The following is a 13,233-nucleotide window of genomic DNA, read 5'->3' on the forward strand; positions in this document are numbered from 1 at the left end:
TCCCGGACGCAGTGGACACTCCCAAACCAGATGTTCCATGTATCCGCAGTAGAAACACAATCCCCCGGCGTGGCGGAACTGCCGTATCTGTGTGCGGATGCGTTGTACCCCCAATTGCATTGGCTCTGGCAACTCCAGTGCAGGACGAAGAGGTGTGGTAGCACTTGGGGAAGCAGGAGTGTTGCTGGGAGTACTGGAGAACGGAACTTGAAAGTTATGGAAGCGAGTGCACTGACGCCCAGAGCGGCAAACCTGGATACGTTGATCCACTCGGAAAGCCAAATCAATGAGGACCTCCAATTGTTCCGGCCTGGATTGGCGAGAGAGTTCATCCTTGATGGGATCTGCCTGGCCTTGCCAGAATACGGAGACGAGAGCCTCTTGTCCCCAGTTAGTCTCGGCTGCTAGAGTCCGGAATTCCACAGCATACTGTCTCACCATTCGCCGTCCCTGAGTGATCTGGAGGAGAGAAACAGATGCCATCTCCCGACAAGCGGGAGAATCGAATACTCGTTGAAATTCGGCTTTAAATGCCGGGTAATCTTGGGTAAGGTCAGAACGTCGCTCCCAAACCGGGGAAGCCCAAGCCAGGCGCTGCCAGTGAGGAGGTTATAAATGTAGGCTACCTTCTTGCGATCAGTATTGTAGAGATGGGGGGCCATTTCAAACTGCACCTCACACTGGTTTATGAAACCCCTACAATCTTGCGGTTCACCTGCATAAGGCTTGGGGGGAAGAATCCTTACATCTGAGCTGCTAACTGCGCTTGCGGAGTGGGGGCTTACATCTGGCGGGGTCGCGGTCGGTACCCTGTCTGAGAGTACTGCGACCTGGCGTGTAAGTGCCACAATTTGATCCGCCATGGCCTGGTTTTGCTGAAGCAGATTGGAGAGAAACTGTTGAAGTTCGGTCTGGTCTGCGTCTTGTGGGCTCGACATAATGTTACGCCGGTGCTGCCCGCAGACCAGACCCGTCCCCTGAGCTGAAGGGGGAAGTGGTAATACACGCACCCGCAGCAAAGGGAGCGTGTCCGGAGTGTGGTATGAAGCGTTGCCAGGCCAGGTGTAGTAAGGTAGACAATACTTGCCGGTACCGGTTGTAGAGATAGAGTGAAGGATGCCTTGCCGAAGTCAGGGAGTGGAGAGTGGAGATAGGTCGTAGTCCAAGCCGTGTTGTCTTTTTTTGTGTTTCAGTTGGCATTAATTAAACTGTTATTTCAAAACAACCTGTACATAATTTGTCCATGTTACATTTCTGGCAAGATCTGCTTTTTGGAGCAATGCCGAACTAAATGTATACATTCTGCTTGCACTGCTTCTCTAATTGAGTAGTTAAGGTCATAGGTGTGGAAATGTATGCAGACAGCGCAAAGCAATTTAATATTACAAGTCACAGCCTGTCCACCTGTGCTTCTAATCCCTCCAGCCGTAAGCAAAGAACATTTGATTTATATCAATATATCTACAATAAATAATTCGGGTTTAAATAAGGAAATGTGGTAGGAAAAAAAGCATTTATCATCCCACCTGGTTAGTATTCCATTAATAATTCAAAAATTACTAAAACAGGAGCTTTTTGTTGATCTGTTTAAAAAAATGTATGAGCTCCATCACAAAAATAGATCTTTACAATGTGCCTAGTGCAGTAGGAATATTAGGACAGCTGAACCCCGTTATAATGCGGTATTTGGGGGCCATACAATGAGACAGCATTATAACCGGGATAGCGGAAAAAATGGCTGCCGCGATCAGGACTTACCTGGCATCTGCAGCTCTCTTCACTCCCGGGTTTGTCAGCTTCCAGAGAGGCAGAGGGAGGGGAGAAGGAGAAGCCGACAGCAGCAGCACGATCGCACAATCCCCACTGGGTATATTTTTCAAACACGACAGCTGCAATGCTTTAGACTTATCCCTAAACATTTTTAAACCCTGTGTGTTTGGTAAACTATTTTAGAACACATTTTTATAAAAAATCAGAATGTACAACTTTGTGGGACATACAGTATGCATGTCCCAAAAGCAGAAGTTATCATTTGTTATTCGGTTGTTACTTTTAAGTCTCTGAGTAGTAAAGTTCACTCAGATTTCCTGACACTGGTAATTGCTAAATTCTAAATACAGTAAATATACTGTTTAATGAGTAGTAGAATCTCCACTGACTATGAAACAGAGGCTCTAATTAGGTGTCATTTTTGATCAGCTGCCTTTGGACTTTGCATCCCTCAGCAACAGCACACAAAAAGGCAGAGAGGTAGGAGATCTTTGTGTGTCTGTGTGTGAGGGAGACATCGGAACAAGCGCGCGTGTGTGTGTGTGTGTGTGTGTGTGTGTGTGTGTGTGTGTGTCCGTGTGTGTGTCTGTGTGTGAGGGAGACATCGGAACAAGCGCGTGCGTGTGTGTGTGTGTGTCCGTTTGTGTGTGTGTGTGTGTGTGTGTGTGTGTGTGTGTGTGTGTGTGTGTGTGTGTGTGTGTGTGTGTGTGTGTGTGTGTGTGTGTCCGTGTGTGTGTCCGTTTCTGTGTGTGTTAGCAATAAAGCTTTAGGAAAAAAGAAAAAAAATGTAATTTAAAAAAAACAAAAAAAACTTGGAGATGTTTTAAATCGTGAGCCACCTCAGCCCGCGTTATAAGCGGATTCGCGTTGTAACGGATTGCGCTATAATGGGGTTGAGCTGTATAAGTATGACATCTAATTGTCTAAAACAATTGCCCCCCCCCCAACTGGCAGCCCCTGTGCTCGCGTCCCCCCCTCCCCCTTACCTAAGATCCAGCGGCAAATGGCACGCAGGGTTACGTGTTTCTTTTTGTATGTTTTGCCTTGTTAAAGGTACAGGCAAAATAAAGCCAGGATTTAATTTCACCGTAATCGGTCTCCATTAAATTTACCTCTGCACACATCTCTTACAGGGTCCCCAGAGTTAGGAATACTGCAATTATAATCCAGAGATTCTCCCTTTCCCTTTCTGAATATGAATTAAAAAAAAGCCTAATCAGAGGTAGCAACCAAGAAGGACTAAAATCAGTGAGAGACTGTAGAGCTGGGTCATATTATGGCGCACCACCGTTCATATTGTGACATGTTGCTGGACTCAATTAGTACAGCGCATAACGCCTGTGCACCGCACAGCAAACACTGCATTGCACCCAAACCTTCCCCACTGCCCCTATGGTGCCCTCCTCCCCCTTGCTATGCTACAGCAGGGATCTTCAACTGGTGGTCTGGGAAGGGCCTTGATGTGAACTCTGGACTCTCAGCTTCCCAAGCAACTAGTATGAAATTAGCAGGACAAAGTGCATTTTTTCACACTAAAACTCAGCTGTAAGTTAAGGTAATGTGCATACTGTATATATGGTATAGTTCACGTTTTAAAATGTATCTAAAATGACATTACAATAAGCTTGTGGCCTTTCTACTCCTAAATGTTTTCTCATCTGGCCCCTTTGGAGAACTAGTTCAAGAGCACAGTGCCACAGCACCTCGCGCCCCCTTCACCTTTTGTGCTGGCGTCAAATGATGCAGCGTTGCCAAATGATGCAGTGGGGTAATGTGCCGCGTCGCAGCAGCCTTCTGAATCAAAGTAAGTTCAGGTTGCAGAGGCCTTGCGCGATCCCCCCCCTTGCGAGATCCCCCCCCCCTTGCGAGAGTGCGCGCCGACCGGAGCAGGCAGAGAGGATAGCAGTGAGCTGCCAGCTGCTGCTGCTGAGCTCGGGAGACGGCGGGTAACTGCTATGCGCCCCCGGTCCTGGCTCCCCCCCCCCATGGCTGCCGCAGAACCCCTGAGGGGTGTTAGCGGAACCCCAGTTGAAAACCACTGCTCTAATGTATTGATACAGAGCACTCATCCATAGTGCTTTCACTGTAATGTGTAGCTATGTATATAGGCACAGAGTTTACACTTCACTTTATAGATGCAGAACCCTAATCCAGAGTGTACACTCTAATGTATATATAGAACACCAATCCAGAGTTTATACTCTAATTTATATAGATACAGAACACTAATCCAAAGATTTTACACTCCAGTCTAATATATAGACACACACACAAAAAAGAGAATATTCCTTACTGCGTGTTGCTGCACGCTGGTCAACAATTTAAAAGCTTCTTTTAGGGAGATGTGGGATGAAAATGGCAGAGATTATTAAAAACTTCCATTTACCCTGCATCCACCCTGAGCTGCCCCCTCCTCCCTATCCACCCTCAGCTGCCCCCTCCTCATTCACCCTCAGCTGCCCCTTCCTCCCCATCCAACCTCAGCTGCCCCTTCCTCCCCATCAACCCTCAGCTGCCCCCTCCTCCTCATCCACCCTCAGCTGCCTCTTCCTCCCCAACCCACCTCTGCTGCCCCCTCCCCATCCTACTTCTGCTGCCCCCTCCTCCCCATCCCACCTCTGCTGCCCCCTCCTCCCCATCCCACCTCTGCTGCCCCCTCCTCCCCATCCCACCTCTGCTGCCCCCTCCTCCCCATCCCACCTCTGCTGTTAGGGGCCTGTCAACTCTCACAGATTCTGTGAGATACTATACACCTGGCCTGCACAACTCGTAAAGCGAGAAGGGCCGAACTGCTCCAAGGAAAAAAAATTTGGGCCGCACAGGTAAAATCATCATCATCATCATCGTCATCATCATCATCTCTCCTCCAGCACCTCTCATCATCATCCTCATATCTCCCCCAGAACCCCTCACTATCAACCTTTGCGATACTCCCCATCTATCTCTCATACCCCCATCTCTCCCCCTCACCCACACACATAATACTCCCTCTCCACATCAAACACACAATACCCCCCTGCACACCACACACATCCCACCCCCCCTGCACCTCACATCATTCTCCCCCCCTGCACCTCACATCATTCTCCACCCCTGCACCTCACATCACTCTCCCCCCTGCACCTCACATCACTCTCCCCCCCTGCACCTCACATCACTCTCCCCCCGCACCTCACATCACTCTCCCCCCCTGCACCTCACATCACTCTCCCCCCCTGCACATCACATCATTCTCCCCCCTTGCACCTCCAATCATCCCCCCTGCACCTCCAATCACGCCCCTGCACCTCCAACCACCCTCCCTTGCACCTCCAAACACCCTCCCTTGCACCTCCAATGACCCCCCTACACCTCCAATGACCCCCCTAAACCTCCAATGACCCCCCCCTGCACCTCCAATGACCCCCCCTGCACCTCCAATGACCCCCCCTTCACCTCCAGTGACCCCCCGCACCTCCAATCACCCCCCCCCAGCACCTCCAATCACCCCCTGCACCTCCAATCACCCCCCCTGCACCTCCAATCACCCCCCCTGCACCTCCAATCACCCCACCTGCACCTCCAATCACCCCCCCTGCACCTCCAATCACCCCCCCCTACAACTCCAATGACCCCCTGCACCTCCAATCACCCCCCTGCATCTCCAATCACCCCTGCACCTCACCCCCTGCACCTCACATCACCCCTCCTGCACCTCACCTCCCTGCACCTCACCTGAAACTCACCTCCCCTGCACCTCACCTCAATGCACCTCACCTCAATGCACCTCACATCACCCCCCTGCACATATCCACGTTGGGATCAGGGGGGGGAGCGGCAGCAGAAGAGCTCAGCTGGCTGTGACTTCCCCCTCCGTCCCACGTTGCGAGCTTGCAGGAAGGGGGAGCCCTGCGCATGCGCGCCGGGACCGCGGGGAATTGCCGCCATTTTTTTTAGTTTTTTTAAGGGTTTTTTTTTTTTAATCTTATTGCGGGCCGTATGTTGTGCAGGCCTGCTATACACCCTATCTCCCGAGATAGGATGGCAATCTGAGAGACTCATGGAAAATCTGTGAGAGTTGACAGGTCTGCTTAATTTAAAATATATATTTAAAAAGCAGGAAAGGGGACATAAAAATAGGTAGGCTACCTGCTAAAGACAGTAGGTACAATGGGAGGGCATGATGTTGTTTATCCTGTTGTAGAAGCTGGGTGAGGTGTTGTGAAGACACCCGTCTCCTGTATTCTGAACTACATTTTTTGTCATGAAGCTGTGTTTATAGTATTATTAGTTGTGATGCTCCATGACATCAGTGCTGTGCCCGATTTACAACTAGGGGCCTCATGCAGTAAGCGTTGATAAGGGAATTATCGCCATTTTATAGCCAAAATTGGGTTTGAGATTCAGTAAGCGCCGATAAGTGCTTGATATCGCCATGTTTCGGAGCCGATTATTTTGTTATGGGCAGTCGGCTGCCGATAAGCCTGTTTTCGCCACTGATCGCCACTTTTTTAAATCGGCTGGATTCAACAAAAAAAAACAGCTTATCGGGCCTGATCGGCACTACGAAATTGAGATGTTATGGCCAATTTCTCCCGCCAACTAAAGTTGGCAGTTTGGAGGGGAGAACGATCGCTAAGGCTGCCGGAACGGCACTTAGAAAAAAAAATCTTCTGTACATCAATGGAGTCAATGGAGCGGGGACGTATAACAGTATAGTACTGTTTACGTTTCATTGCTCACAATACAAACGTCATTTGCATTACAGTGTGGGGGCATTCCCTGCATTGTGTCACAGCTGACGTGTATTATTTGCATAACATTATACTTTTACATGTTTGCAGCATTTGCGGGTCACATTACTCATCATGTGATGATGTGCCAAGGGAAAATACTATACTCAACTCTTAAAGGAGAACCTCACATCATATCACACATTTTACTCAACTCAGCGACAATTATTTACATGATGTTACACATGTCACACATGTCACACATACACAGTATATTCATCTTCCTTTACATTACACAATGCTTGTAATGTGACACGCATCTTTAAACGTTCATGTACATCTGTCTTCTCATGTTTACATATACTTTTGGGTCCTCCCTATTTTCATGACGTCACTTATTGGACGCTCAATCACATTGCATGTTTACATTGTAACCGTAGCATTACAAGCACTTCAACCTAACTTATACACACATGTACAGTAATTCAGCATTGGGACACCTTGTTAACTCATTCTATACCAACTATCCTCCTTACAGAAATGCATGCATATGCACACGACTATTCATTGTTGTCAACATGTCACAATAACATGCCTAATTACACATGTTAAACAAAACTTTTCCCACGTCAATCTCAGCCTTTTTGCCTAATTACATGACTGACTGTTGCGTTCACAAGTGTTACATGCATTGCACATGCAACTATTTATTTGCAAGCAATGTTTCTACAAAGGTTCACGTCACATCATTGCCAAATATCATCATTCCCTGCAGAATACACACAACAAATACTTATAACAAGAACTGCACACAGCTTGCCACAGAAGTACTTTATTATGTTAATGTAACACCTTGCATTTTACTATGTCACCTGACATCATCACATACCTATTTAAAGGACGCCCATTACCTGATCATTCACAGCTACTCATTTCAAAATGTTGAGATTGTTTAGGAGACGGAGGAACATTCTTTTCTATGACATGCTTGATGATGAAGACAATCATATAGGGCAAGGGAGGGACACACCGAGGGACAGTGACAGGGACAGTCACGCGGATACGACAGAGACAGGGAGAGGGACAGGAGATCAGAGGAGAAGACAGAGGAGACAAGTTGTGCCTCGTCCGCGTCTGTACAGGGAGAGAACCCTGTTAGATGGGATGAGTGAGGAGGAGATTGTAAGTCGCTATCGTTTGAGTTCAGCAGCAATCTTAGCTCTTTATCAGGAGATAAGGGGAGATTTAGATTTTTTCACAGCCAGAGATCGTGCAGTCCCTGGGCTTGTTAAAATGCTGTGCTCATTACATTATCTTGCTTCCGCGTCATACCAGACAACTGTGGGTATAGTGGGCGGGGTCTCGCAATCTACATTCTCGCGGGCCTTGACCCAGTTTCTCTATGCACTCAATAGACGCGCTAGGAATTATATTCATTTTCCTACAGAGGCGACAGAGTGGCTGGAAGTCAGGACTGGCTTTTATAATATAGCAGGGATACCATGTGTGCTGGGTGCAATCGATTGCACACATGTTGCTTTGATTGCACCTAGTCAGAGTGAGCATGTGTACCGCAATCGTAAGCACTACCATTCACTCAATGTACAGGTGGTATGTGATGCGACGATGAGGATAATGCATGTGGTACCCAAATTCCCTGGTTCCAGTCACGATTCCTCTATCCTGAGGAACTCTTCAGTCTTCCATGCGTTCGAAGAGGGACATTTTGAACATGGTTGGCTGCTGGGTGAGTACACATTTACATGTTATAACACAAAACACATTTTTATTTAGGAATGTTGGCATTGTACAATTTGATCACTAATGTCAGCTTATGTGTGCTCCATTCATTATAGGTGACTCAGGATACGGAATTAGGCCGTGGCTCTTGACTCCGGTGCTAAACCCTCAAACTGAAGCAGAGGAGAGGTACAATGCAGCCCATATATCTACAAGATCTGTTATAGAGAGGACATTTGGCCTACTCAAGACCAGATTTAGGTGTCTGGACAGAACTGGTGGGGCTCTTCTATACAAGCCTCAAAAAGTGTCTGATATTATCCTTGCCTGTTGCATTTTGCACAATGTTGCACTCAGGCACAATGTACAAGCAGACCTAGATGAGCCTTTGGTAGACGAGCATCCCACCCATGTAGCTGCTGAAAATGAACAAACAGCCAGTGGTGGCCAGACACGCCAGAATCTCATCAATTCATTTTTTTCTTGTAAGTAAAAACAGATATGTTCCAAGTTCTACTTTTATACTTACATTATGTTATCTTAACAATAATGTTTTTTTATATACCCTTCTGGTAGGACACAGATGAATATGGGTTGCACACCTTTCTTTTCTCTGCTGTGTGCACAAAGGGATGTGGCACCGGTATGTTATTGTTGCACAGGTTATATAATCCCTCTTCAATTGTACTTTAGTTGTGTGTATGTGAATACAACTGGGGTAACAAAGCACTCATATTTTAGCATTGTGTTGTTCCTTATGCTAACACAATACACATATTATGCCCATACTCATTCATGCTTCTAGTATGCTTACATACAATGTTATTGGTGCAGTGTAACATGTACATCCATATGATGTGTACACCAGGCTGATTTACATTTTGAATGTGATTAAATATACATGGTGTTGCACATTTAACACCAAATACACACTTTGCTGTGTTGTTTACGGTACTGAAGATGGCATGTCAATGTTTGCAATTTATATATTGTTCCTTTGCATTATAGGTATATCTCCAGTATGACTGATCATGGTATGTATATTTGCGGACATCTCTCATAAGATGTGCCTACATCAATCTTCCTATAATTATTTGAAGTCAAAACCCAACATATTGGTTTAAACACAAATGTTACATATATGTACTTTCTGTATCATGTATATGCATTTAGCTACTCTTGAGCTTTCATGTGCATTGTATTAGAAAATGATTACTCCCATTTCATCACATTTTATGTATGTTTCCTTATAAATTCCATTAATGTAATATAGAGGTGTTTGGAGACAAGGGGATAACTGTACTTATTTCTTTACTTACGGGACATCATTCATCACGGATGAAATTGACTGATCATAAAACTCCATGCATGAATGCCTGCAATCACAACAATGCGTACTACATCTTATATTTAGCAATGTTGGTGTTTTGTAATGCTAGGAATTAATAGTCAACATTAATTTACATTTGTGACATGTGTATGTATAAGTCACACGTGTGTGGATGTGTCCTACATGTACCAAGTGTTAAACTGTTAACAGAGAAGACAAATTTGTCACTAATGTTACTGTCATTTAGCATTTATAATTTACCAATATGACAATGTTGGTAATATTTTTGCAATATAAATCACGTCACTTCATCATTATCATGATGATAATTATCAAGTATTGTCACAATTGTAACGTCAATCACGTGCACATTAGCATAGACACACTTTGTAAGACAACTGTTTGTGTCTGTATCAATTTGTGTAGGATCCATGTATAACACCGACAAATGATAACACCAGCTTTATTATGGTAGCTTATATCATCATATTGACTATACTATGTATTTTTAGAACGTTTAATAAACACAGTAAACTATAGTTAGTTAGGTTAATGAAATATACACAGAAACGTACTTCATTACATGATGTTGATGTCATAATCAGAACATCATGCATTGTAGGGGACCACAACATCTGGCCAATAACATTATTTGCTACAGTCCCAAACCATTTTATCAACATACCCATGTAACAAGAGATTTTTAACAAGAAATGGCTAGTTGGTTGTAAGTGTCCTTTACATTGGGAGAAGGAGTGGCTCAGTGAGTAAAGACACACACTGGCACTGAGATTTTGAAGCAGGGGAGTCTGGTTCAATTCCCGGTGTCGGCTCCTTGTGACCTTGGGCAAGTCACTTTATCTCCCTGTGCCTCAGGCGGCAAAAAATAAATTGTAAGTTCCACGGGCCAGGGACCTCAGCCTGAAAAATGTGTCTGTAAAGCGCTGTGTACAACTAGCAGCGCTATACATGAACATGCTCATATTATAATTATTATTATTATTATTATTGTTACATAGTTTCGACAGTCATACGTTCCATTACACAATAGAATTCACAAATGTGTTAGCAGAGTGGGAATGGTTGTTATATATAAAACACACCATGCCATAAAATGATAGTAGTCATTAAAGAACACTCAATAAAAATTCATGAGGCACTATTTTGCAACATCATTATGTTAATTAAGTGCTTATGCAATATAGGCATAAGGGTATCACATTTTTAATTGTTTGTTAATAAGCGCTGCAAGCAATATAAAATTAGTTCCATATGTAGTATAGTAGTCGGTGGCTCCTCCTCACAATCATCTCATATAAAGGTAGACTCTTCTGAAATCATACATTGATCCGATTGTATCTTCCCCGACATCTCTGAAATACAGCAAACACATGATGGTCAAATATGGCACCTTACTATATATGTATCCGTGACAACGCATTACACAGCTCTATATGATTGTGTACATACACACGTCACTCACTTATATGTAAGAAGTACAAGTGTACATCAGTATGTAATGTTTCTTTAAATTTGTAGCAGGCATAACTATGTATATGATGTGAACGTTGCCTGTATACTGAAAAATGTGCGCGCACATCTTAGTGTGCGCACGCACTTCACGCTTGGCTGCACTAACTGTTAGCGCATGCGCAAAACAAAGCGTACGTTGTGCGTTCAATACATCTTGAAAATACCATTAAACATAAAATCTTTATTTCAAATACAATGAATACGAAACTACATTCGTTCTAAACGAGTACATCTGTATTCTTTTTAAACAGACGTGTTTGGACAGAAAGGACGGCCGATAACACAATGCGCAAATGCAATACGTGTGACGTCATGTTAAACCAGCGTGAAACGCACGCTAACACTCCTCCCACTCAATTAACATTCGGCTAACGCCCACTTTACGGCTACAAACACTGAGCCGCACACATGACACACTGCAGTTACCGTTACTATAACAAAACATGACAGCCAATAGGCTTTGAGGCGCGCACGTCGCTTGGGGGCGGGACTTACATCCGTAATCCTTTTTAAGGACGCCTTGGGCCATGACAAGGGTCCCACGTCATACGTGGTGGACCCGCTTTTAAATGTTGCATGATAACAAAACAGGTATGTGTTAGAGTTATGTTAAAATGTTGCTAATATGGTTAAAGGGATAGGAAAGTACGTATATTTATTCCGTCAGCAATGTGTACTACTCTTTCAGGTTATACTATATTGTATTCGGCAACAATTTCTTTGTGATCGCTACATGTTATGCAGTCTGCAATGTTACGCTGTATCCACGCATTGAAAGGGAAAATGGTGGTTAAAAAAAAACAAAACAAAAAAAAACATTTAAACGCACAGTCAACGCATAACGGTTGTTATATTTACCATTCTTCTAGAATTAACTCTTCGTCTGGCTGCAACTGGTCGCTCCAGAAATGCAAGGCATTTTCATCCACGCTTGACCCACCCTCAGAATCCAGTATGACACACATCTCCTCCATGAAGCGCTCATAGGAATCGCCACTGCTTTCTTCAAACAATTGGTCGGGAGGTAGGTTCATTTCTTCTGGTTCCCATTCCAATGCATTTTCAGCTGAAAGGCTTGGTACATAATCATAGTACTTTTGTTGTTGTACAATGTGGGTTTCAGGAATGGAGGGTGCAGATATTGCAGCAGGTATCGATTCACACGGAACAGTAGTAGCGGATCCATTGCTATTGGCATTAGGAATAAATATGCCTTTCACAACAATATATGTGCCCTCTTTCAGGGTAAAATGCTTTTCCTTTGCAATCTTCCAGAAACCATAGGTGTGTTCTAGCTTATCCTGCACACGTTCAAAAAAGTAATTAGTTGATAAAGTGAATCTTATTGAGGAATTAAAATTCCGCGCATGCCTACGGTCTTGGTAATAAGGATATTTAGCTCGAATCAAATCATAGATTTGGCGTGTGCTTGCTTTGTGTCCGCGACTGTTTAAAATTGCTTCTGAAACCATGTACTTATACCCTAAAAGGGGATTCATATTGTTAACGAATTCATCAGCCATGTCAGAGTAGCACAAAAGATGTGTGCAGTTCTGTCTTCTTTGCTCATCAAAATGATTCTGCTCAATGGCTAACAAATTCCTGTGTTTCGTTTTCAAGGTCAACAAAAGTACTGCACCGACACACTTTATTCGAGCAAATACCCGGTATGTACCTGGCAGATACCTGGAATGCGCCACTCCTAACCTCTGACAAGCCCCGTTGCATTTGCCTTCCCAGCCTGGGTTCATGCCTGGCTGATGGGCGGCTGATCTGTTAAATGATAATGATTAGGATTTAATAGGCTGCAATGCTTCGCGTGTCTACCAGATGGCATAAATTCATGAATTGTAATGCAGTTTATATATATATACTGTGCAGTATTGCAGCCAGCGGGAATAAAATGCTTCAATCCCTGCTTGGAAAATAACTCAATGTACTCGGGCAGAAAACAGTCACAAACCTCAATACACCCGGGTATACCCGAATTCGTGGGACTAGCCAAGCTCGAATAAAGTGTGTCGCCAGTGTAACTACTTTTACTCCTTATTTCAAACGCCAATTGGATGTGTCCTTTTAATTGGGTTAAGTTTTGTGGTTAGTGATAGGCGAATGTGGGAAAAACATGTATCATTTTTTTATCTCGTT

Source organism: Ascaphus truei, chromosome 7 (genome assembly GCF_040206685.1).
Source record: "Ascaphus truei isolate aAscTru1 chromosome 7, aAscTru1.hap1, whole genome shotgun sequence".
NCBI lineage: Eukaryota > Metazoa > Chordata > Amphibia > Anura > Ascaphidae > Ascaphus > Ascaphus truei.